The sequence below is a fragment of the Serinus canaria genome, chromosome 7 (assembly GCF_022539315.1).
Source record: "Serinus canaria isolate serCan28SL12 chromosome 7, serCan2020, whole genome shotgun sequence".
Lineage (NCBI taxonomy): Eukaryota > Metazoa > Chordata > Aves > Passeriformes > Fringillidae > Serinus > Serinus canaria.
The window spans coordinates 21,568,586-21,594,696 of NC_066321.1; the positions used below are offsets into that span (position 1 = coordinate 21,568,586).

The 26,111-nt window shown below is 40.7% G+C and overlaps 1 long non-coding RNA gene across 1 annotated transcript in view; it reads right to left on the reverse strand.

Moving 5' to 3' along the window:
* The window catches only part of LOC127059806 (uncharacterized), a 50,774-nt gene that overhangs the window by 20,873 nt on the left and 3,790 nt on the right, over nt 1–26,111 (reverse strand). Inside the window, exon 2 of the long non-coding RNA XR_007777962.1 lies at nt 12,469–12,598. This is a non-coding gene — a long non-coding RNA (uncharacterized LOC127059806). The remainder of the gene's footprint in view (nt 1–12,468; nt 12,599–26,111) is intronic.

Below are 26,111 nucleotides of genomic sequence, written 5' to 3' on the forward strand. Positions count from 1 at the left end.
TTCATTTGAACATAGAGGAGCAAAAAGCCAAGCCAAAGCTGATGAGATTAAGATACTTAAACTTGCATCCTTTAAATGTTTCTTTATTTTATTCAAGCAATGGAGATGAGAAGAAAGAAGCAATAAATCTGAATTCCAACTTTTTCACCATGGCTCGTGTTTCCACAGTTCAGAATGGTGCCCATTAGTTTTCTGAGCCACTCCAATGTATAGCATGCTATCATATTAGCACCACTTACAGGAGAAAATATTCATCAATATTCAGAAAATATTCATTTGCATTTTCACAGTTACTTCCTTTGCATTGTGTATGGCAAACGATGCAGAAACAAGTGGGCAAAGATGTGATTCTCCACATAACTAAACTATCCCTTGGAAGAAACTAAAAAACCATTCAGTGTCTTAGAGACAGGGATTTTGTCACTCAATACAAATATAAACTATTCTCTTTTTTTCAGATAATGCCAAAGTGTTTGAAAAACAATACATACTTGGACTTGAAAGCAAGCTGATGGAAAGACAGAACATTCGTTTCTTGGTAAATCAGATATATTTTCAAGCTCTTATACTGGCCAACTACAGTGGCTTTTAATTTTCTGATTTTAGCAGTTCCAGATTTCTCTATGTTATTTCTGGCAGTCCAGACATTTAGGTTTAAACACATTTAGTTGTAAGATACAGACAAACTGCTCACAAGGTATACAGATACCACGTGGGTATCTGCAGTCCACAAACACTTCTGTAGGAACAGGACCACGATGCTGACGACAACACCACCACCACCAAGAGAGACAGAGGGAAAGAGGGAAAGAAAAAAAGAATACATCATCTGGTTATTTCTATCTTAAGAGATACTTCAAAGCAAATTATGCAGAATAGCTCTTATCAACTGCAGCTGCTTAGTAGGATTGTCATGTGAGCAACACAGTTTGTAGGATAATGGATTTATGTCTAGCAGGAAGTCAAATGTGTGGCGACTTCATGCAGATTCTGTTAGGAATCATGTTGCTAATATTTCTTCCCATCCTGACAATGTCATAGAAAAACAATGAAAATTTTATATTTGAAGCCCGTATCAGATGACACAGGGAATGCAGATGAGAGTAAGCTTTATTTCAAGGGCAGATTGCATTAGGAATGATTCCTTTTAGAGTTGTCCTTGCCAGAAGCAAAGCTCTTAGCTTTCCTGATTCAAAAATAAGGGGCATATCTTCACATGGAGGAAGTGTCACTGTTCTCTAAAAGCCAAGTCTAAGATGATAATTTATGATTTGGCTCACATACTGATGAGTCTGATAGATGAGTTTATATTGCTCACTCATAAACAAACCCAGTTTGTTTCAGTTCTTAAATTATTAGTTCTGTATAATCACAGGTGCTCCAAAATTGAAAGAGAAAAATAATCATACTTACTGAACTTGGAAAACTCAGCACTTCCTATTTTAAACCAGTCGTTATGTCTCTCATAATGATTTAATATTTTATTATCCTTGCCTACAGTGGTCTTTTACCATGTCCATATAAACTTCATTTCTAATGGTCTCAAGGGACATACTTGGTATTTCCAGAGCAAAACAAAATTAAATCATACACCCAGAAACCACACACATGCACACATGGTCCCAAAGTACTGTAATGCTTAAGGCTTGATCCAAAGCCCATGGAGGTTTCTGTGTGGGATCTGGGCTGTGCTGACTGACAGATAGGTGCTGTGACATGCTGAACAGCAGCTGAGCCTCTTGCCTTCCCCCTGGCTCCTCTAGCCAGCAGCACTTGTGGGGTAATTCAGAGCTGTTCAGCCTCTGGAGATGGCACTTTGTGTCAGCCCAAAACAGCCTCATCTGGCGACCATCACTGGTGAAACACACACCCCAGGGGGTAAAAATGCTGCTCAGCCTAACAGCAGGCTTTAGAAAAAGGAAGACTAAAAATGACTTGTGTGGGGAGAAAAGCCATAGAAATTGTCTTAACTAATTGTTTGTTTTTATAAGCTTATGGAAAGAGAAGAAGTGATCCAGCAATGTAAATGGCAAAGTATGTGAAATGGCTGATGAATTTAAAGATTGACAGTAGGAACTGCATTGAATTGTTGCAACTGATTCTTATTTGTACTGCAGCAGGTTTTCCAGGAACAGTAGAGGTGTGGACCACTTACTCCAGAGAGGTCTGAGTTTGAATTGGGAACCTGTCCTGCTGCAGTGGGGGCTGGGGTGCACATGTGGCATGCACGGTCCCAGAGCACGCACACCCACGCAGCTGCGCCGCTGTGTGCCTTGGCATGCAGATAATCAATTAGCAGCTATGTCCCTCTGCATTTTCATTTCCTCATGCCTGTCTCCAGCCATGCTACGTGTGTTACATATGCTTAGGTCACAGAAGGGTTAGGGACATAACTACTGGATCCCAAAGGACAGGTGGAGCAAAGCTAGCGTAATCTCTGCATTCAGCTCTTTACTATTATTCTCTGATCCTGAAAAGCCCAGTGAACTTGGAACACACACTTCTATCCAACAGCTGTTTGCATATCAGAGGCTAAAATCATTAAGAAAATTTCAGAGAAAGACTTCATGCATGGTCAAAGCAGGCAGGAAACCAGAGTCCTTTTTTTGTCATGGCAGCAACTCTGAAAGACCAGCTCAAGTTTTCTGTGCAGGCTGCTGGAGGTTTTGGGCTGCAGCTCTCTTCCTGTGCATGGATTGTCTACTCCCTGCCATTTTCTGTTTGCAGCTCCCAGTACAAAGAAGTTCCTAGCAAAGCAGAGCACTAGAATTGTAGAAATGTTTAGTGCTATTAACTGTAAGAAGTAGCAAATATCCTCATATATTCCTGTCCCTCCTCGTGGGAGCTCTGCCTATAAACTTTGGTGTTCTGAACTCAAAAGTATAGCCCTGGAATTGGACCCCGTTAGCTCTTTTTGACATAAGAGTTGTATTCTCTCCTGCAGGCTGGTATCTTCCTTTCTTCTCTGTAGGAACCTCAAAGTGCTTCTGTTTTACAGATATGTTTCAGGCATGATTAGATTCACCTCAAAGGAATGGCATTTAACTGAAAGAAGGCCAACTGGTATTTTTTAACCATGCCCAAGAATCCATACTTCATAAATAACAACTGGTGAGCCCATCACCATGTGCAGTCAGAATGCCACCAGATGAACTTCAAGGAATAAAGCATCTTTTTCACACTGTGTTTAAAGGACAGAAGACATATATTTTAGAAAGAATACCTTTTTCCTTTCCCTTCTCTGATTCTTTTCCATAAATTTGTCCATAAATTTTTTCCACTGAGCTGTTTTCTTTAATTTAATATATTTTAAAGACTTTCACCTCAGTTTTTGCACAATTCAGTTTCTGCATAAAATGCAGATTTTCTGTTTGAGAGAAGGAATTTCTTTTGTAAAGATGCAGTCCTGATTTAAAGACTTCAAATGATCTACCACATCCTGTGGTAGGTTGTTCCAATGATTAATGGCCCATGCTAGAGAAAATACGACAGCTTCCAACCATTGGATCTTATTGTGCCTTTTTCTGTTAGACTAAATAGCTATTTGTTATCAGAAATCTCTTCCTTATGTAGATACCTGCAGACTTTGATTAAGTCACTTTTTAACTCCTTCTTGGATAACCTCAACAGATTAAGGCATGTTTTCCTGACTCTTTTTCTCTTTGAATGTGGGGGGTTTTTTAACCTTTTTTTTCTTTTTCTTTTTTTTTAAGTTTCATAGTGTATTTCAAGAACCAACCCAATATTCCCACAAGCATTTTCACTAATGCTGTTTTCAGGCATGGTATCCCTTTCTGAAATCCAGTTAAGGCTGTGTATCTTCTTGCCTTCACATCCTCCTCTGTAAATTGTATGAAAAATCTGTGTTCCTTTGTTTAGCTGCCGTGATTCCCAGATCCCAGCTGAGGCCCTGAGCTGCTCTGCTGGTTCCTCTCCTCAGCTCTGGCTTTCACTGCTGCACCTTCTAATGCCATGCAGTTGTGGAGCCCTGGACTGGGCTGCTGTGAAAGCAGCCAGGCTGTGAGAAAGAGCTGCATGAGAAAGATCTGGAGAAAGCCTTGTTGTGAGGCTTTTGTCCAGTGGCTTCCAAGCTGAATTTAAGGTCAGGCTTCTGCCCCTAGTCCTTGCTGAAGTTACATTTTAGGTGTGTCTGTGCCTGCCTCCTACTGTGCCAAGCCCCAGGTGGCCTTGCTGACCTGACTTCCTTGCTGGACCCTAGACCAGCCTTGGCTCTGTGGACTTGTCTGGGATGTGAGGATTTGGCTGACTCTGGTTACTATCACTACTATTACTCTGGACTAGCCCTGTTCCTGTATGGGTGATGTGTTTCTGCCCCTGCCTTGCTGTAACCAGCAGCTGTAGAAAAGGAGAGGAACAAGGCCCTTGAGGCTTCAACAGAGCATGGTGACTAATAGTTTTCAGTTACTCGATATCTCTTTGTTTGGTTTAGTCCATTCAATGTGACTATGTGGCTTTGTTGAGGCTTTTATCACCAGAACTTTCTATTTCATAAATAAAAATAAGACCATGCTTGTCTGACAAGACTTCCCTGAAAATGTGCCAAGATGAAGGTTCTGCTGCCATCATTTAATTATGTACTGATTGTCTCCAGTGTTAAGCTTTCAAGACTGGGATGATACCTCTTTTCATCTTAATAGGTTGAATGTCTATTAGTCATCATGTTGACCATTTTAAAACATTAGCATGACTTTAGCTTCTTTTATAGTCCTCTCAGACTCTTCCAGCTTTAAAAGAAGTCAGTGTATGTGGATCAGAGTGTTCCCTGGCAAGATGCTTTCATACCCAAGTAGAAGTTGGCCAGCACCATTTATTTGCTGCCTGGTAATATTTCTCTGCTGGCTGATGGAACAAGAAGACGCTCCACAGTCACTTCAGGATCTACGAGCACTCCCACACACCGAAGTGCTGGCACAAGCATGAACTAAATGCAATCATCAGAAGGACTTTAAAAGGAGTTAAATATTTGCAGAGAGATTAAAAGATCGGATTTTCCATTATTCTCCTCTGTAATGGAGACAGAAGAGTAGCCCTGGCTCTAAGTCCTCCCTGTATTATTGTATTAAATACTGCCTGCCATGATCTTGTTTAATTTATGCCTTACTTTACTATCCCAGTGCAAGCCTCATCTAGAGTTACCACTGAGCCCACAGTCCCCAGACCCCTTCTTGAAAAAAGCTGGAAGCTTCAGCCCAGCTCTGGTCCAGGTGGGATCTCCCAGCTGCGAGGGGCTGCCTTCCCACTGCCCGGGCAGGCACAAAGCACCCTCAGTGCTCCTGACAGCTCCTGACCCTGTTCTGAAAAGCACTTCAGTTCTCAGGGACAGGGCAGGAAATGCTGCAGTTTTGGGTTGTGCAGAGACATTTTTGCTCATATTCTAGTTCAAAAACTGGACAACAAACCTAACTGTTTTGTTTTGGTTTGTTTTTTCTGTTTGTTTTGTTTTTTACAAAAGAAAGCACAGTAAAACTAGCCCCAGAGTGAGAAATTAATGGTGAAATAATTTGCTTTAGGAGTTAGAAGATGTGAGGAAGTGGTCAAAATAATCCAGATGACTCTAAAATAGAATAAGCATGAGAAATAATTGTAGTCACCAGAAAGCCAATATGGGGAAAATATTTTATGTTCTTTTCCCTTTACTTTGTTTTACTTGGAAAACTTTCTGAGTTGAAGAATATATTGAGAGATTCCATAATATATTAGATAAAAATGTATTCATTAACCACTTGCTGTTATTAATGTACACTGTTAAAAACTCCAGGTATCCTTTTCCAATCCATAACCAAAATTTCACATCTCTGTAGCTTCATCTCTTGAGCTTCACTCACCATTTTTCCTAAGTGGAACTTTACTATTAATTTATTAGACTGTGCCAGCGAGAAAAGCAAAGGCAGAGGGAAACAAACTAATGTTCCTAATAACTCATTTCTTAGAACAAAATCCTCCCATCCTGCTGTAGTAAAGACAGTCATATGGTAGAGGTTTGTGCTTCTTCTGGGATACAGCACTTGCTGTGTCTGGGTTCGATCAGGGTCCCGTTGCAGTCAATGGGAGTTTTGTGCTAAAATGTATCTTGTATGCTGTCACATGGGCAAATGTCCACCTCAGGCTACAGCAGAAGCAAAATCACCACATTTGTTTTCACTTCTGACCTGCTGAAAGTAGGATTATATTACTTGTATATTTCACTCTGATTCTTCTTTTTTTTTTTTTTTTTTTTAACTCTGATTTAAACAAAGATACCACTGTGGTATAATCTGATACCAAGTACTGTGTGAGAGGCTGGACAAGTCAATTACGACTGAAATTGCAGACTTCCTTTACTGTTGCCTTGCTTTTAACTCAATGTTTTTCTTCATAGGCAATCAACATGTAATTTCCTTTCTTCAGCTCATACTTTTGTGTCTCACGAACACCAGCAGTGGCACTGTTCACTCTGAATTACCAGATTTTTCTCACATTGTGCCACTTCCTTCATATTATTTAACTCCATCTTACCCCTGCACAGATATATTACAGGAGAAAAGTGAACATAGCTTCTAACAAGTTGTCAAATGAGTGCAGCAACACTGAGACATGCTGAGACATTAAACACCGACCAAGTCAATTTTCCTCTATACAAAATGCAGTTATTAGTATTTTGCTGAGATAACTCAAGGGGCAGAAACACTCTTCCAGTGTCTGGTTAAAACTGATTTTTGCCTGTGACCAGCATGAATGCTGACCTTTGGCTTCTTGACTGATCTTTGCATCTCCTGGAAGGTTCATGGAAAGGTCACAGAGCGGCACCAACTTCCTCCGTGTGTGCCTGTGCCTGTGTGCCTGCATGTGCGTGGGGACACCCTCCTGACACTGGCTCCATGCAAGGCTGGCCTTGCCCACTGACAGCTTTGGTTTCATGTTTGTGGAAATCTGGACCCACTTATACCAACAGCAAGCCAGGCTAAAGGGCACATAATTTTTTATTTACCAAGAACCTTTGTTTGCTTTTCGCTGGCGATTGCTCCCCATTTAGCTTTAAAGTTTGTTTCAGTTCAGATACATCCTTAGCTTAAGAAAACAGTGCTACACAGAATATCTTTTTTTGTAAAAACAAAAGGACTAAAACACGACTAGAAAACTACAAAAGAAATGGTTAACTTTTTTTTTTCCTGAAATACATACATATTGAAGAGAATGGGTTCTTTCCTTAGATTGCTTTGTCATAGGCACATCAGAAAATTAAAAAAGATTTACTGTATATTCTTTAGCTGATTCCTTTCACTGAAAAGTTCAGTGCTGCCTGTCACTGCAAAAGAGGGCTATGAATCTCATGAAAGCTGCTTTGCTGACACCATCAGCTGTACAACATCCGCTTCCAAACCAGACCTCCAAAAGCAGCGCTGTTAGAGGGTTTTAAATCTCTGCTCAGAAGCTGTATCTATTTCCAAACAGCAAGAATAGCTCTGAAATAGTGAAAAATGCACTCGAGTCATATTTAGAATGATTGTATGTGGGGGATATAACAATACTTTTCAAGACTGTAAGCACTGCGTATATTCATATCTCGTGCTATTTATCTTGCAGATATACAGCGCTGGAAGTCGCTGGCTGCAAGCTGGCAAGCTTGTAGCAGTGAGAAGGAAAGATCTCTCCGTTTGTCACTGGCCGTATATCACTGCAGCTGTGCCCTTTGATTACACAGAGGGCTCCTCCAGCCATTAATAATAGGAAACACTTTTTGTCTGGTGAATGCATCTCAACGCCATCCTCTAACACCTAGGCTTTGCAGTGAGGTAGAAGAGGCAAATTAAGGATGGAGCTTGTTCATTTTACATTCACACTAGATGTGTAAACAAGGATAACCTTTGTTTTCCTCAGAAAAGAAAATATGCCATTCTTTTTCCTACCACCACAGCAACTGATTTTTTACAGAAACAATATGCACTGCCAATTACAACTTGCTGAGGAAGTGACACTAATGAATCACAATAATGCTGCCACAGCATCACGGAAAGTCCTGTGACGCCAGCCTTCCAGATTAATTGCATTACATATAATAGCCAAGCCACATCTGCTAACCAGGTGTATCAGTGTAAAAGATTTTCCCAAAAAAGCAAAGCTTAGAGGAAATCAATATACAGAGAATGAAGTCCTAGGTATGAATACTGCATTGTCAAAATTAGATAGCTATCCGAAAACGTCACAAATAATTGATGCTAAGATTGGAAAATTCTAAACTGGTGTAAATCGTTTAGCACCAGAGAGCACTACAAGAGGCATTTCATGCTTGACCTGCAAAATGAATCAAAATTAATGCTAAGCTCATGTGGCATGCTGTTGCTCTTACCTATTGCAGCACGGTGTATCCGAGCTGCTCCAGAGAGGTGTTTGCAGTGAGTGGAGCGTGGAATCTCTCTGGGCCTGGCCTACATTGATCATCTTCCATCTTTGACACAATAGGAGAAAGCTATAGACCATTTGTCTTAACAATGCTCTTAGTCATGTGTCAAAACCTTGCTTTAACCCATCCCAATTTTCATTTAAGATTAGGCCTTTTGAGTACTGAAAAACCCAACAAGAAACAATGAACTCCCTCAAAGCAAGCCCTGCTCTTGCTAGCCATTACTTTACCTCTTCTGCTCTTCAATTGCTAGAGACAGCCACCCCATCACTCAGGCCATTAATGGATTTGCACTGGAAGAAAGGGTTCCACAAAATGCAGCTGTTTTGGAGGTATTCCAGATGTCACAAAAAGCGGTATCATTCCCATCTCTGCGTTTATCCCAAAGCAGTGCCTTCTGTTTATATTTTGGAAGAATCCACAGTTGCTTCATTGATGGTCCTGTGGCTATGATATGTTCCTCTTAAATCTGTGCTGACAACTTATTTAGGTCATGGAGTCAGAGTTTAATTTCCTCAGGTTAGATTTATTCCCTTAACTGCAAAGAAGTAAGAAAGAGCATGCTTGTTGCTGAGTCAAACATGGAGCTGAAAATCTCCAAGGTGGAGCCTTTGGCCAACATGCTGTGCCTCTTTTTTCAGCCTCAGTTACTGGCTTCATGATATTAGAATTTGGAAGCTGAGGCTGTTGCAGGATGCTCCCCAGCCTCAGCTGCAGGCCTGCCTGAGCACTGCTGCCCACCTTGCTCCATGGGTGTCTCTCTTTACTGAGTCCTTTCTCTGGTGGACAGGCAGTACATCATTCTGGGAATCACAGAAAAGCCTTTACAAGAGAACCCTCCCTGAGTTATGTGACTGACATAACACCTAAAAAATAAAAAAAGGATTTTATTTTTATATAGGGCTGTTCTTCCACAGACACATAGCAGCCAAAACCTACCCTCTATCCATATAGAATAAGTAAGAATGAATTATGTGTGACCGGCTAAATTTCACCAAGAGAACAAACATATCAGTCAGTTTATATTTTTCTAGAAATCCAAAATACTATAGCAAGCTTTTTTTTTTTTACTATTTTTATAAACTACCTGTTCCAAATACAGTTGTTATGTTGGTCACTGAATTTAAATGATGAATTTCCTTCTTTTAAGGCTAAGAGGAAAAGATCACTAAGTTGCTTATCAGGAGATAGTGATAGACTTTGCAAAAATGCACGGCATCTTGAAAGTTTTGTCTCATATCACCATTTATATTCCTGAGAAATAGACATGTCTCACATTCTGTAGCAGTGTTTTGTGACATTTGGATTTACAATGCTCAAGTTTAAGTCTCTAGCCCTTTGCAGTCTGTCAAAAACAGCTTCTCTGTCCATTTATTTTTGTCTTCTGTGCTCTGTCTGAATATCTTTTGTAAATTTATACTTGACAACCCTCGTATTTCAGCAGCTGGCTTTGTTTCACAATCTACCTTGCTTGCTCTGTTGCATTAGCTGAAACAACAAATTTAATCCATGATGTCAATAGTAAATTATAGTGGAGATATAATATATGCCTGACATCACTAAGGTCAAGGCCATGGTGAAAATTTTGCAAATAGATCCAAAGGGTCTCCTTGTTGTGGTAGGTGCTTGCTGCACATTTTATATTATGAGAAACAGATCAGTGCCACACACTACATTATGTTAGCCTTTTAGTTAGAGCTTGCATGAAACTCCAGCTAATGTGAGAGTGCTCCCTCAACATGAAAAGAGATTCGAGAGAAGTCTGCTATGTCATTATATTTAATATTTCCTAACTGATAAATAATTAAAACAAGAATTACTTTACTGAGAAGATTCATTTAGAGCAAACATTTTCCATTACTCTAACTGTTTGAAGGGGTTGGGGGAAACATTTATTGCATACCTTACCTAAACTACCTTGCCATTAAAGTATCTAAATTACCTCAGTGAATTCTGAGCACAGAAGTGGTTGATGAATTGCTTTTTGCATAAATGCACTTTCCCTTTGCTAGAACTTAATTCTGTGTATAAACATACACACACACACACACGGAGAATGAAGCAACTACTGAACTCTCTCAAGAAGAAAATTGAAGCCTGGAATTTTCTGTGTGCAATGAAGTTTTTCTAAATGTTGCTTGTACTATAACATCCTTGGACTCTCTGAGGATTAGCCAAAAATGGACTCTTCTACAATGGCGAAAGAACAGTTAATGAATCATTTTCTCCTGTGTGAAAGTGCTCATTGCTGTTAATTTGTCCATTTTTTACAGCCAGAGCTTTCTTGAAGTAAAAATTAACTTTCAGCTTAAAAGTCCATTTATTGTCCAAGGGGAAAAAACTGTGTCAAGTGAACCATAAACAAGTTCAGTGTATGGCAGACTATAGAGATTTTCATTCCATTGAGCTCTATTATTTGTTTTATTTGGCATCAAGAGCATCAACAATCCAAGGACTTTCAATGTGCAATTCATCCCTTTAACTTGGCTCTAAAGTGTTTTCGTTCCTGAACAAAAGGAAGGGCCAAATTTACAAAGGTGCAGCATATACCAGAGCACAGGTATGGCACTTGGCTTTACCCATGCCCTGGCTGGATGTGTGGGATTTAATAGTTTCCTCCTCAGAAGATTGGTTTCTTTTTGTTCCTGGTGTCCCTAATGCTGAATGGAGGAAGGCTTATGTGGGTGGTAACTTTTGGCTTCCATTTCAGCTCAGTTTTAAGAGTGTGAGTAACCCCATGAGCTGCAGAAACATGCAGGGGAAAATACTTGAATCAAGATCTTTACATACAAATCCATACTTTTAAGAATAACCACCTCTGCAGGAGCTTTGATCTTCATGTACCTTTGTCTATGTCCTTTACTCCTTCATTCAAATCTATGCCAGACCAGGTTGACCAGCAGTAATTTTCATTTATCTTGTCACTGTTTTTTGTGTTCTACATGCAATGGTTAATGGGTTTAGGTCAGTTCTTGTGGGCCAGGAGTCAACACCACCTTTGGCCCAGAGTTGGTCAAAGCAGCCAAGAAATGGCATGACTGACCACATGATAATCCTTTCCTGAGGTTGTCTGGCAAGCTTAAGAGAGGCAGGATGACCAAATGGAATTACTGAATCTTAAGCTTCTGATCTTTGGGCTGGTCCTTTTGGAAGGGCAGTTTTCATTATTGATAATTTAATGGTCAACTGCCATGAATTGCTTTATATCCATAAGTAATAATGAAAACTCCAAATCCTGTGATAGTCTCTTGTATGCAAACAAAAAATAGAAGATGGAACCAGTGACTCAGTATGGGCTGCTTTAATGACTATTTAATCTCTCCCATAAAAGAAGTTTAAATAATGCTGTTACGTGCTGATACTCTTAGCACTTGCTTTGGTGCATGATGTATGGCCAGTGTCTGCTCCAAGAATCAACAAATGTGCATTATTCCATTAGCAGTTAGCTGTTTTCTACAAAGCTTTACAATTTATTAGTTATTTATGTTAATGTTTTAGTGCCTTATTTTACATATTTGTAATATTTCCTTTCCTCTGCCATGAAAAGAATAAAAAGTTTAGGTATTGCAGATCAGTTCAGCTTACATAACATTTACAAAATATTGTTTATAGAAACAGTTTCATAGATAATCCTTTCTGTGCTTGGGACTGCTGTTATAACATGTGAAACTCTTACTGAGATCAAAACAAGACTGAGGCTTTTCTAATACTCTGCTCCTTCTTTCCTCCTGCTTTTCAGGAAGGGGGAGAAACTCAAGCTGTATGAACAGAAATGCCACCAGGAAAATTTGGGAGAAGTGTAGGACATTGAAGAACAACAAAAGGCTGAAGATAAGAAGGTTTCAGTAGGAGGAAGAACTGACAGAGCAGAGTGTAGGGGAGCTCCAGAGGGTTTCTAGAAGTGTATCTATTCAACAAAAATGTAGCCAATATCACTGGCTACCCAGGAATTCATTCCTGTGCCTGTGTTATGCAGAAGGGGACCCTACAACTTGGACACCAATCAGTTACTTCTGGCTGATGGTCTTTCCTTGATTTCCATGGCACATGGTCCTTACAGCACTTACCAACTGGACATTGTCAGCGTCACGGCTGCAGAACAGACTTCTGAAATTCCTCTTTGGAAGATGTCTCTGTCACAGTCAGCATCTCAGTTCTGCCTGTACGAATGATTTAGCACCACGATGTCACTCTGGGCTAAGTGCAAGTAAAGGCACTGGGTTAGTGTGATGCTTTTAGTTCTGGCTGCTGACTGTATGAGGTCAATACTGGAGCATCTCTATCCAGCACTGCCATTTAAAAGCACATGTGTGGGGTGTCAAGAGTTTCATATTTCAGGGTGCAAATTATCTGTTGATTCCTTGTGTGTGACTTCAATTGGTATTTTTAGCCATGCTTATGTCCTCTAGTCACACAATATCTAATGCTTTTGAGTAAATCTACTGATTCAACTCAATGACCTATGCTCCTACATCACCTCAGCAAAGGCTCGAGTTCATTAGCATCTGCTGTCTCCTCGGTGGCCTGTGTGTAGTGAGTGGCCTGTTGATGCAGTTCCTAGATATCTTAGTGCTGCATTTTCAGATGTTTTTAGTTGCACTTCTGCCTGTGCTAGTGAACATGTCCCTGAACACAATGACAGTGAAAGAATATTTTAATAAAAATGTTAATACACTGTTTCAGACACAAATCTACTTTATCTCTAGAGGAGTTTCAAAACCTTTTGATTAGCTGAAAGCCACATCTGACTTCCTTTTTTGTGTCCCCACAATGTGACTCAGCTTAAGCCACATTGGTTCCTAAATCCCTTTGTAAAACAATGAAGGATGTCCTGCATATGTCCTTTAGTCCTTTTTGACTAAAGTCTGCATCCACACTGACAACTCTCTTTGCACAGCCCTCCTAACAGAGAGGCAAACAGGCTCAGCTTTGCTTAGGTGACATCAGTTCATCTCAGGGACAGAGACCTGGCCTTAGTTTCCAACACTCCAAATGCTCCCAGTCACAAAAAGCACCTGTGAATCACATTTATGTCTTCCAACAAATTTTCATATAGTTGCTTTTTCAGAGATTTCTTTCATTTCTGAAAGAATGTCTCAGTTGTAGAGAAATCCTTTTCTCTCCAAAAACATTTCCAAGGTTATGGATTATTTAGGGTTCAGTTCAGTTGCATGTAAGAATTTAAAGGTAAATTCATCTAAATTAAAAAAAAAAAATCAACCAAACAAAAAAATCCCAACAAAAAAAAAAAAAAAACCGACCCCAAAAACCAAACAAAAGAACCCCCCAAAAAACCCACCAAAATAACTCCAAACAAAGCTTGAAAATCTTCTCTAAGCTTCAGCTGATATCAACTTCTCAGTCTGCCTTTCATGTTTTCTGCATGGTCAGAAGGGAGGAATGTAATCCAAAAGCAAACAATTTTAAATGACCCATCTTATTCTACATAACAGTGGAAAAAATACCATTATCTTATAGCACCCATAATGTTCATGAACATCAGAAGCTTCTTAAGAGTCCTAATGGGATATTGGGAATGGTCAGGATCTGGTGGATGAGATGACAGGAATTTGTTGGTCAGATAAAAATCTGATATACAGATCAAGGGTAAATTAAAAATGCAGAGCAAAATGTTCATCTTTACAGAAGAAAACAAATGCCTACATTGCTGCAATAATGCTGCTTCTACCATTTTAGCTAAATAGGAACATGTCTGTCCCTCCTGCCATAGCACCTCCACACTGCTGCACTTGCAGTGGATTCACTCCAAAGGTGTGTTGCAGTGAGAGCAGGTGCAGGAGCAGAGGATGAATTTTCAGCTGGGAAAGCAATGTGTGCAAAGGTCATGCTTTCCAGAAGAGCTTGTATCAGGACCCAGAATACCAATGGCTTTTCTCATGCCAAGCAAGCCGAGGCTCATTCTTCTGGTTCCTGAACAAGAGCTACAAATACACAAATGCCCCAATGACACATGCTGCAGCCTCCTCCTAGACCTTCCACTCTCTCCAAATGGCAGATTTCCTGAATGAAAATATTAGTAAATCCTTCTATTAAAGAGCAAGAAAAGGAGAGTTCTGTTTTCTGCAGAAAACCCAGATGATTTGAAAATAAATATAGGGGAAATATACAGCAACCAAGAGTAAATGTTATTTCTCTTTGAACTTGTAAAACTCAAAAAAATCAAAAAAATCAAATAGTCTTAAAATGTGCTCTCTGTCTCTGGTCTTCCAGCAGCAAGCTTACTCAGAGTTCAGAATGTTGACAGAAATAAATTACAAATCATTTTATAAGGAAAAGAACAGGAGCAATTTTTGTCTTGTTTGCAGGGGTGTGTATCTTGCTAGGGCTTGAAGAACACTGCTTTGGATTTCTCATATAGCAGATAACTTCTTTGGGGAAATTAAGAAGCAAATTAAAGTGCTCTTTATGGCCACTGAATCACCCTGAAAGCATATATTAATTATTATGAACATGTTATTCCTACAGATGTGTGTGCTACTATCATAAATTATCATTTGTACCACAGCAGCCCCTTAGGCCATATCTGAGAGAGGAAAGCCAGGGTCTGTCTGGAGTGTGCACCAGCAGTGGGAGTGCCTGCTCCAGCCATCTCAGAGCCTCCTGCAGGCTGTAAAACCCAGATGTGCTTGGATTTTCTGATCCCAGCTTCTCCCTCATCTTCCTGCAGAAAGGACACTGAAGGGTATGGCTCTGACAGCTGTCAGAGTATCCCAAAAGCTGTCTTAGGGTTCCCAGGTACCAGCTCCCAGCAGGTACCATCAGCTGCCTGAAAAACACACTGGTGACCTGGACCCCTTGTTCTGGGAACCACAAAAACCAAGAGCAGTTTTCCAAGTTCCTGCATCAGTGCTTTACATCCTTATGTACTAGATGCTTGACAGATGAAGATCAGAGATCCACCCTCAAGAGTGTACAAGAGTCCAATGGAAGGAATAAATAAATTGAACTTCAGAAAAAATCTGTTATTTTTTAAAACTGGCTTAATACTTGGGAAGTTAGCAAAGCCACGTGAAGAAGTTCTGGCAAAAAACCCCAGTAAAAATACTGTTTTGTACTATTATTTATCTAGACAATGTGAGATTGAAATTGCAAAATGCACAACCAAAAGCTTGCATTTGATCTTGCTCAGGCATAAATGGGTAGATTGTTTTCCACCACTGGGGATTTTCTGATTAGATAATTTGTTCATGCTTCTTGGTCAAATCGAGACATTTTCAGGGGAGAGTTTCAATGGCTTCTCTGTCAGGAAAAGTTTCTTAGCTTTGTTCTGCAGTTGAAAAGATAAAAGATAAAAGATAAAAGAATAGGCAGACTTGGTCCAGCCTAGCAGAAGAGTCACAGACTCAAAACAGGTGAGATTTGCCTAGGAAGTGGCCAATGCACTCAAACAGTTCACACTATGACCTGCAGAACCAGGGACCATGTCTACCATCTGCTGATCCATTTATTTGTTCCTTTTTTTTTTTTTTTTTTTTTTTGCTACAGTTTCTCTTTCTCCTTTCTACTAACATTTTACAAACGCTGCTTTTTTTTCCCCCACAAAGATTCTTGCTTTTCCAGTCATTCCCCTCACCTCCAAAAGTGAGGAATTGCATGTGCTCAGTGCTGGGGTGCCACGTCAGCTCCTGTATATTCAAACCTGTGTTTTGTGAGCTCTCTCTAGTGCAGCTCACAAAGACAAAGCAACCCTCCATCCCTCCTGAAAATTGCAGCACATTTTTGTAGCAGCTAGAAACAGGTATTTGCCCTCCCTTCCCTGCTGAAGTTTCACTTACAGACCACCTCAGAAATTCAGGACCCAACTTATAGCATGTACAAGACTTTATGAAAAAACCCAAACAACCAAACCCTGTAAAGAGACCTTACATTTTGTTCATCTTAGCATTTGTGTCTGCTCTGCTGGCAGAGAGCTCTAATTGTCAGGGACACAATAGGCTGTGCTCTTATCTGTGATTAATAGACATGATCTTTCCAGAATGATAAATGCAGGTAGGTAAAGTCTCTGTGACTGTATCTATGCTACATCGTAGATTATCAAAACCCCTACAATGGGGACATGATAATAAGTACCCATGGTATCTAAAAGTGCTGGCTAAGAGTTCCTAGTGTCTAGAATTCAATTTTTATGATTTTTATGTGGCTTTGTGGGGGAATATCCTCCACACCACTGAAATTCAGTTTCTTAGCTTTTATTCAGCTGTCTTCTGGGGATTTACCCCACATTCCTCGTTGAGATTCCCTCTAAACAGGAAGAGGGGTCAGTGCCCTGCACAACAGGACAGTGAGGACCTACAGAAGTGTGCACCATCCCCAGGGTGGCTCTTTTGAGGGCAGAAGGGCACAAATGGATCTTACTCATGGAAACCAGCAACTCTCTCTTGCCCATTTGCCATTGGCACCACAGCTACAGTCCCTCAAAAGAAGCGATGAAACACTCACGTCCTTTATTTCTGAGAGCAGAGTTTCAGAAGGCTGAGGGCCTCTGACATCTGCTACAGAGATGAAATAACCACCACTATTATATCTCATGCCATCCAGTCATGAGGGCAGTCATGGTGATTGCAAATGATAACCAGCATGATTAGAACTCATTAAAGAGATTAAGAAACTGCAAAAGCTGTGGTATGTGAGATGCACAGCATCACACTACTGTGCAGATGGAAACATCTGCAGTAGAGATGGGACATTCAGAAATGTGCTACAAATTTTTCAGACACTCCTGCAGCCCAAGACTTGGGCCACACACTGCGAGCAGATGGCTCCACCATGCATCGTCATACACAGAAACACTGCTCTGTTGTCATGCAATGGTGTAGATTTTTGTTGATAGCAGGTTCATGGCATTTGGCAGTAACCATTGTGGAGCTTTTTCCCCCTTTTTTTGGTGTTATGGGTTATTTTTACAGAGTGGTGCTGAGATGTTGGCTCTGGTATTTCCTCAGACCACCATGTGAGGATGGGAAAGGAGCAGCGTAGCTCCTCTCTATTTGCATGGGAGCCAATGGCCAAGCAGGAGGTTTTGGCTTGCATACAGCTCTCTGAGGCAAGCTTGGAGATCAGGAGGTTCTTGATACTCAGATCCTGAGAAGAAGTTTTTTCTGTGTAAATATTATGTCTTAGCCTGTAAGAATTAACCATGGTGGAAAAACCTGTATGAGGTTTGTATTTGCTTTTTTACCTCAAGTTTGTGATAGACTTTCTGTCAGAGAAGTAATGGCCAGAAGAAGTGTCCAGTAAAGGCTGGTCATTACATATCTCTTAGATTTTTTCCTCTTAGAAATTTTCAGCTCTAAAACTACTGATAGTTTTTCTTGCAGTCTGCTTAAGAGAGAGGCAGACTATCCAGAACTCAGGGCTGTGTTAGCTGAAAGCTCCAGCTAAGTTACAGTGAGCCTGCTTGTACTGCAGGCAGGCCTGATTTGCCCAGCTGCACCAAACTTCTGCTTTGATACCCTTCTGGGGAGAGCTGACAGTTTTGTTCTGTGTCCTTGCAGCCTTATAACCCACCAAAGCTTCTTTTCCACAGGGGCAACTCTGTTTTACCAAAGTACTTCACCCTACTTTGGCAGACCCCAACTGGGAATCTGCAAAAACAAGAAGCAAAGATGGTCTGACAAGGGTTGTCCCTCAGAAAAATGTTTGAGCCCATGACTGGCTATGTCTACTTTAAAAGTGTCTTAAGACCTTTTGTTACATCAGGCTTTACCTGTCTAATTGCTAAGTTTCCTCCAAGGCTATGAGTTGCTACAGGTATCTACTTCCATGTCTGCATATCAACAACTTTTAATCTTCTAATGAATACCAACAAAATATGGGGAAGCTCATCTCCTAAATACTGGTGATAATGATCAAGATGATAATGTACAAACCCATTTAATGAGCACATTTATTCCCAGAAAGCACATAAGCCATGGTGTCCTGGGTGCAGAGATAGGGTATATAAACAGGTTTTTTTAACATGAATGAAGAGTCTTCTTCTATTTTTAAATAACAAAAGATATAATGAGTGAGAAGAAAAATTATCAGCTTGACAATTTGGTGGGCAGAAGTACTGTCAGAGAATCAACAGGGGGAGGAATCAAAAATATTAAAGAAATTTTGAAACAGCTGCAGGAAAATGCCCACTCAGAAGCCATGTGGGCATTTTTGGATGACATATGCATGGAATACCAATATAATTAGTTTTTTATCACCATGAGGAAATTTTAATAGGACAGGTGAGAAGACATTTCAGGAGAAGCTTTAGACTGGTCACCTGATTAAACGAATTTAAGCACACATTTAAGGGACTTGCTGCCTTGGGATCTTAATTATTACGGACAATTTCCATGTGTGTGTTTGCTTTTACATTGTCTCCTGCTGGAGAACAGCTGGCTGCAAATGGGCTGGCAAGGTAAACAGAAACAGGCCTGCAATGCCCAGCAACTCAGACAAGTCTCATCACCAGCACAAATTGGTTGCCAAGCTGACAAGCATGAAATGTCTCGGAAGGATCCACATTTCATAGCTGTTGTGCCTCATGGACTGTGTCACAGGCAGGCAGCAGACATTCAGGGCACAGTGACACAGTATTGGTGCATGTCAAATACTGAGGAAAGAACATAGATCCTCAACAATTCATTTTTCTTCTGAAACACATAGGTTCATTTGGTGTTTGCCAATGGACCCGTGCTCTGTTCATCTATGGCACAAGTGTCTGACTCTCCATTAGCAAACCTCAACAGCATATTATTTTTGAGTTAATTGCTGATTTTTCAACTCAAAGACTGATCCAAGTGATTCACGCGTTGACAGACCTATTGCTCTGTCTACATGCCTAAATTTTAAATGACTGTTTGAGGTGAATCTCATTAAACAAATACAAACAGAGCTATGTCAAGAAAAGGCTGCATAGAGCTGAGTCATTCCATAGTTTGAACAGTGAGAAGATGTCCATAAAGAGATGAAAACAGATGTACTAGGGGAAGGTTATCTATAATACTGAGTAGTGGAATAGATACTGGCAATAGAAAGCAAATACCTAATGATTGTGCCAAGCTTTTGAGCCTGACAAGATAAGAGAGTTACGATGACTGAGGAGACAAATGGGATGTGATGGAGAAAATTAAGAAAAAAACCACCATACTTTTCTTTTGGAGAATGATAGTCTAATGCAGTCATCTAGAACAAACAGCAGAGAAAGGAGCAGGTGCTGGATAAGGCAAAAAGATAAAACCCAGGCTTTGAGGGGTAGTAGGAAAAGAAGAAACTGATAAATGTGTGTGGAAATACAATTAAAAAACCCTCCCAGAATCACAAGAACCACAGTGGGGTAAAAGGGATCGGGAGATTATAGGTACCTCACAACCCTTACCTACCTTCTCATGAACTGACTGGGGTGTGTATTAAAGTACACAGGTAAGGAGCTTCTCCCCTTGTCCTCACTGATAATGAGATAAATGTAAGAGATGGAAGCCTGTTAAAAATGGCCTCAGACAGATACTCAGCAGATGAAATGCAATAAAAATAAAAGTTACAATATCACCCTTTGAGGAGTGGCTCAACCTATGAACTGCATGAACTGCCTGATGGTCCTGTCCATGCTTCTTCCATGGGTGTCATACCTGGGAAGCACTGTCCTTGCAGCCTTCCATTTCACAGGCAGCAGGACCCCTCTGACTGCATGAGTCTGGTCTCAAAAGTCATTAAGTTGCAATACACTGGCCTACTTTGCTGTCAGGACTGAACTATGAAGTGGAAAAATTTGAAATTATGTTCAAAGAGCAGAAACAGTGCTTTTGACCACCGGGGTTCACAGCATCCATATTGCAGTAATGAGACAAGTACAATTTTATGTTTTTCCTCTCTCATATTCCACAGAGACTTAATACTTCCCAGCTTCACCTAGTACCTACATGGAGAGAATGAATATCTACAAAACATTCTTGAAATCACAGGGACAAAAGCATCATGTGTGCATTTTTTGGAGCAGTGAATGACAGTGCAGCAGACTGTGCACTCTCAGACCTCTCAGTGACTGGAGGACTGTGCTCTGTAAGTACCAATTATGTTGCTGCAGCTCCTGAATGGCACCATTTTGTTGTTAAAGTGAACAAAGGATGCCTACGAGGCAGTGAAATGTAAGGTGCTGAGAGGAAAGTTTTCTGTGGCGTGCTGGGGGAATGTGGGCAGCAAGGCTAACATGACAGGACTTGATGAATGATGTTACACGAGGAGAGGCTGGGCCAGATGTGTGCATGCAGCGAACGTCTGTCCTCGGTGAGCCGGGTAACTCACTGGGAGGGAGCGAAGAAAAGCTCCTTTCTGTGACAGGATTTCATCCCCTCTTTTGTCAGGACCTTGCATTTAGAAATGCTGCTCTTGTAGCATGGTGGCCACGGGCTATACTGTGTTGACCCATTTTGACAGGAGGGTAACACAGTGGAACAGCTTCATCAGCAGACAGGAGTGACTTGGGCTCCCTCCAAATCAAACCTCAGGAACCAAGCTTGCTGATGATGAAATAATCATCACCTCAATTGTCAACAATTAGCCCAAGCAAATTTGACTCTAGCTACACACCGTAAACTCAGTGCTAGGAATTAAAAAATGTTGCACAATTAGACGTGTCTTGATCTTTTAGTCTTGAATCTAAAGACAAAAAAGTTTTATTACATTTGGGGAATTAAAAAAAATTGTTGATATAACATTCTGATAAATAAATTACTTGAGCTGAGTATTTTGCCTGTCTCTGGTTAGCAATGCCATATCTGAAATATTTTCTAAATAGGTAATATTTTATTCCACAACACAACTAACATCCTACTCTGCTGACTATTTGGATGCATTGTTGACAGCAGTGTGTGGGGAGGAGTAAGGTTAAAGTGGTAACCAGGTAGAACTTAGTTATCACAGCACTTCTAACACTAATCACCAAAAAAAGAAGTTAAAGAAGTTAATAAACTCTCCTCTGAGTAGAGATTTCCTTTACACTGTAGTTTTTCCATCTTTGCAAATGAAATGTACAGAAACATGTGCCAATTATAAGGTCTTTTTTGTATAGTTTTGCACTGAAATCTCCTGTGTTGTAATCTTCCTGTACTGAGAAAATGTTTTTTTTATGTTACAGGCCATCTCCAAGACTGTGGGAGAAAATATCTCATGAAGAGAGATGTTAGAGGTACATGGGCTCAGTGCCATTGTAATGTAACACTGCAGCCCACAGTGGTAAAATATAAGTGTTAGAGGTGGCAATGTAAAATATAGACAGTCTGTGGCTTCATACAAAAAAGTGTGTGTAAAAATTGCAAAGCATTCTGCAGCTTGCTGGTGATTGGATCTCTGGAAGAACAGCATTTTTTTTTATAGCTAAACATTATAGAAAGTGGTTGATTGCTTGTTTTTCAGGTTGTTTTCCCTTTTGACTCACAAAATTTCAAGCAGATTAACAATAAAATCAATTAATGTAAACTTTACATGACTCTTCATTGGCTGTCAAGGACAACTGGGATAATGGACCCACCAGATAAAGAAGCTTGTTTCCCTCCTGAACCCATTTTTTATCTCAGTGTATTACAGTGAGTTGTCTTTTCAGTGGATGTTTGATGAGAAATCATGTCTTTCTGAGCTCTTTTTAGGACAGACAAAAATGAATTGGTCCCCCTATAATGACCTACATCAGGCAATTTATCTAAACATGGTAACATAATCATACATAAAAGTTAGGGCAATTCCTTCTCTTAAACCACGTAGGGATTAACTTTACTTGTGTATTTATTTCAGTATGCTAGAGATGTCAATAATGGGACTTACTTAAAAGTGTTCTAACAGCTCCCTTTTCCAGGCTATTGTACTTAAGAAACCTTAAATTTTGTTATATCTAATCAAAAGAGGAAATTACTTTAACAGTATATGATAATAGTTTGGATACATTAAAATCACATATAAGCCCAAAATTGAAACAAAATCTGTTATCAGGACAGTATTTTATTGCAAAATACTCATAAGCAGCTTTGCATTTTAGTATTCTTATGTGGCCATTTAAATGTCAGCAGTTTTCTTTCTGTATTCTTGCTTTTCTCTGGGTCAGTGGCAGAGTAACAGCTGAGATTTGTATTTCTTTTTCTACTACCATGCTGTTATAGGCTCTTGCAGATATACCCTTGATTTCCAATTTATTACCTGATACCAAATATTATAAACTGACATTCACACATACAAAGGATGGGAAATGTGGAAAAAAAATCCTTGAAGCCCTTTTAGTGCTTTGAATCAGTGAAATAATAAAAACAATGAACTAGTATGTCAATCTCACTATTTCAGCTACAACACAAGCCAAGGCTTGTATCTCCCCACCCTTTGATGGAACCAGTGGCCTGCCATGTGTAGCTGTGTTCACTGGGCTTGCAGTGCTAAGTGCAGCACCAGGGTTTCTGCTGGCTCTGCTCATGCTGAAAAGTAACTTTCCTACTGCAGTCACCTGAGGAATCTGCATATTTAAATCACCAAAGCAGAATCTGGCCTTTGGCATAGAGTCTGACTATTTCCCACGGAGTGAGTGATGATCTACAATGCCCAATAAAACACAACTTTTCTGGAGAGAATGTTATGATTGTTACAAGGTCCAGATACACTTTGTCAGAGAGCAAGTGCAGCAGTAGGTGTTCACAGGCTGCAGGAGTTGTAAGGTATCTTGTGTTAGCACTTGTTGGCATTACTCCAGGAGGAGCCTGTGTGCCTTGAGTCAGAGCATCCAGCTCCGAAGGGGGTCTGCCAGCCCTGGGGTTCAGTCCTCCTCCCACACATGTCACACCCCAGAACTGAGAAACCCAGAACTCTTCCAAACTGGTATTTTCTCACACTGGCTGGCAAAACTGGCCAAGAAGAGCACTAAGGTCTGTACTGGGCCTCCTTAGAGGGACGTGGCAACGTGCAGCCCCCGATGTCCTGGCAAGCTCTGACAAATGAGCTCCTTAAGGCTCAGTCCATACTCTTTCTGACCCTCTTTTGTATTGGAATAACAGCCATCTGATGGGAATAAAGTAAAATTAGCAAACTTCTGATAGATTTTAAAGTGACAGTGTCAGTGCCCCTGAATGGATGATGCTGGAAAATGGTGTGGACACCATCAGCAATCATACATAATAAGGTAAAAATGCTCTTCTGGAAATGCCTAAGTATGTTGGCCTTTGGCCTTTGACAAATACTATGCAGGGTGGTTTCATCTCAGAAGTAAATAATGCATGTTTTATAACCATCAAATAAATTCTCTGCTTTCCCTCTTCAGATCACCATAAGAATAAGTGACACAGACAACAATTGTCCAAATAAGTAGACTGACTGATGCTTTTAACATTGATATTCTTCCCCCCCTCCCACATTTGGAAATCATAGAGAAGAAACAGCAGCTATGCAACTTCAAAGAACTTTCTAGCACTGGATGTCATTAGAGATACTACAGCTGTTCTTCCTTACTCTGATGGCTCTGGCTCTCAGATGCAGCACATTCTAAACAACAGTGAGCAGGGAATGGATGATGGTTTACTCATTTTAAGCTTTGGTGTAAGTACATATCAGGAGGCACATATACCAATGTATACCAGAAGGTTTGTGCCTACTGATTTGATTTCAAAATTCTGCTGACCCTGCTCACAGCTAAACCACGGGAGCCTGGAGCTGACCAAGATGCTTTACTGGTTAATGGGCTGAATGTGTAAACCATGAGGGAGGGGTGGATGTGTGCTTTTGGGTACTATGAAGAGCCCTGAGCAAGGCAGAACTTCAGGGTGGTAGAGGGACTCCAGGCAGTGTGACAGGATCCATCCTAAGCCTTTGGGCCAAGGGACCAAAAGCATTTCAGGAGGAGTTATTCAGCTTGTCTGCTATAGGAACAGTGACATGAGAAGATGAGACTTTACTGTGAGAGCTCCCATGGCATCATGACTTTGGTTTCATTTCTGTGTTACACTCCCAGGTACCCTGGTGTAACTGGCTGTATGGTTTGTATAAAAAAAAAACAGACAAAAATGGGTCTTAGCTTCACTCATACTAGTGAAAGGCCAAAGCAAGTATCTGTCACTGAGTAACTTATTTTGTTGTTCTTGCTAATCCACATCACCCTGTATTGCTTTCACAGAATCAGAGGGTTTCTTGAGAGACTCACCAAGATCATCGTGCCCAGCTACTGATATGGGCCATAAGCCAGATCCTTCTGCTCATTCCCCATCTCACCTCCTTCACAGGGCACACCACGTACGTGCTGATTCAGCAAAATACACACTGCTACCAAGGGAACAGAGTGACAAGAACGAGATGTCCCGGTACTCAACTGGGACATTCCTTTTGCCTGGGACTGCTCAAGCCCTGGTAAGTTTGCATTTCCTCTGCATATGGATGGACTCCCCCAGTGGGATGAGCAGGTTAGCCAGTTCTTTGTGTTACCATTGGGCTTGCCATTAATAGTTAATGTTGTCTGCCACTGAAGGCATTGTTATCAGGCCTCTGAGGTATCACATCTGACGGGCACAATTCGCACTTCTCGGAACTATTATTCCAAGCTTCCTGCCAGCTCCTTAGTTTACTCAGGCTTCTCATTTCCAAGGTTATTTTTGCAGCAATAAAGGCTGAAATGTAAGACACGATTCTCTGCCAGAGAGAACTGTGCCCTGCCTGCCTGCACTGGGGCACCACGGGGCATTCCACAGGCTCTTGGAAAGCCACAGCCCCCCCAGCAGGGACTCCCCAGCTCTGAGTACAAGCCCAGACTCAGCCAGTCACACTGATGTCTCTCCTTCAAGGCCATGATGAAGCACTTCTACCAGCCTGAAAGCCATGAATTCCCCTACCAATCTTTTCATTATGAAAATCTGTAATTTCTTTTTCAGTTTGCTGTTGTAGCCAGGTGGGTTGGGGCTTCCTCTTTACTCGGCTCCATGGCCTGCCCTCCACTGTTCTACCAGATCTCCATGTTTGGTATCTGCAGGCAGCAACTGGGAAATGAGAATCATCCAGCAGCTGATAATACTTTATTGAAGTGTGTAAATATAAAAGGCCAAAGACACAAAGGATCATGGGCCACAAACTGAAGGGAAGGTGAAACTGAAGGGAAACTAAACAGGAGACAAATGCATTGCTCTGTACTTCCAAGTCAGGAAATAAGGGCATTCTTTCAAAACAGCAGAAAAAGAGTATGGAAAAATACCTACAACCAGAAAAAAGTGAAACTAGTATTATCAGGATTATATTTAATGGAATGGACTCTATCTGGTATATATTAAAACAGTCCTAAGCAATACTTCTGTAGTTAAAGACGGGTCAGGTTTTTTCATTGCAAACACAAATTTCAGGGTGTATAGTTCAGCCTAAGCACGTGATAGAACTGCTGTGGCTGGGTGTGGTTCCTCCTTCCCCACACAACACTATCCAAACCAGCCATGTTGTTTTTACTTACAACAACAAACACAAAGAAATTGTATTGGGGCTCCATCCAAATATGGCTGATTTTCCCTTTGACAAGAAAGAGGATTTAAAGCAGAGAGGGAATGTCAGAACAAGTTCTTGCTCTAAGAAGATTCACTGCTTGCAATGGATGAGGATTGATTCACTTCCATAATTATTTCCAACACGGAGTTCTGTCAGCATCTGGCACTGTTAGTGGGATATTACTGGAATATACACAGTGAAGAGTTTAGTCCAATGAGGATATTAGCTC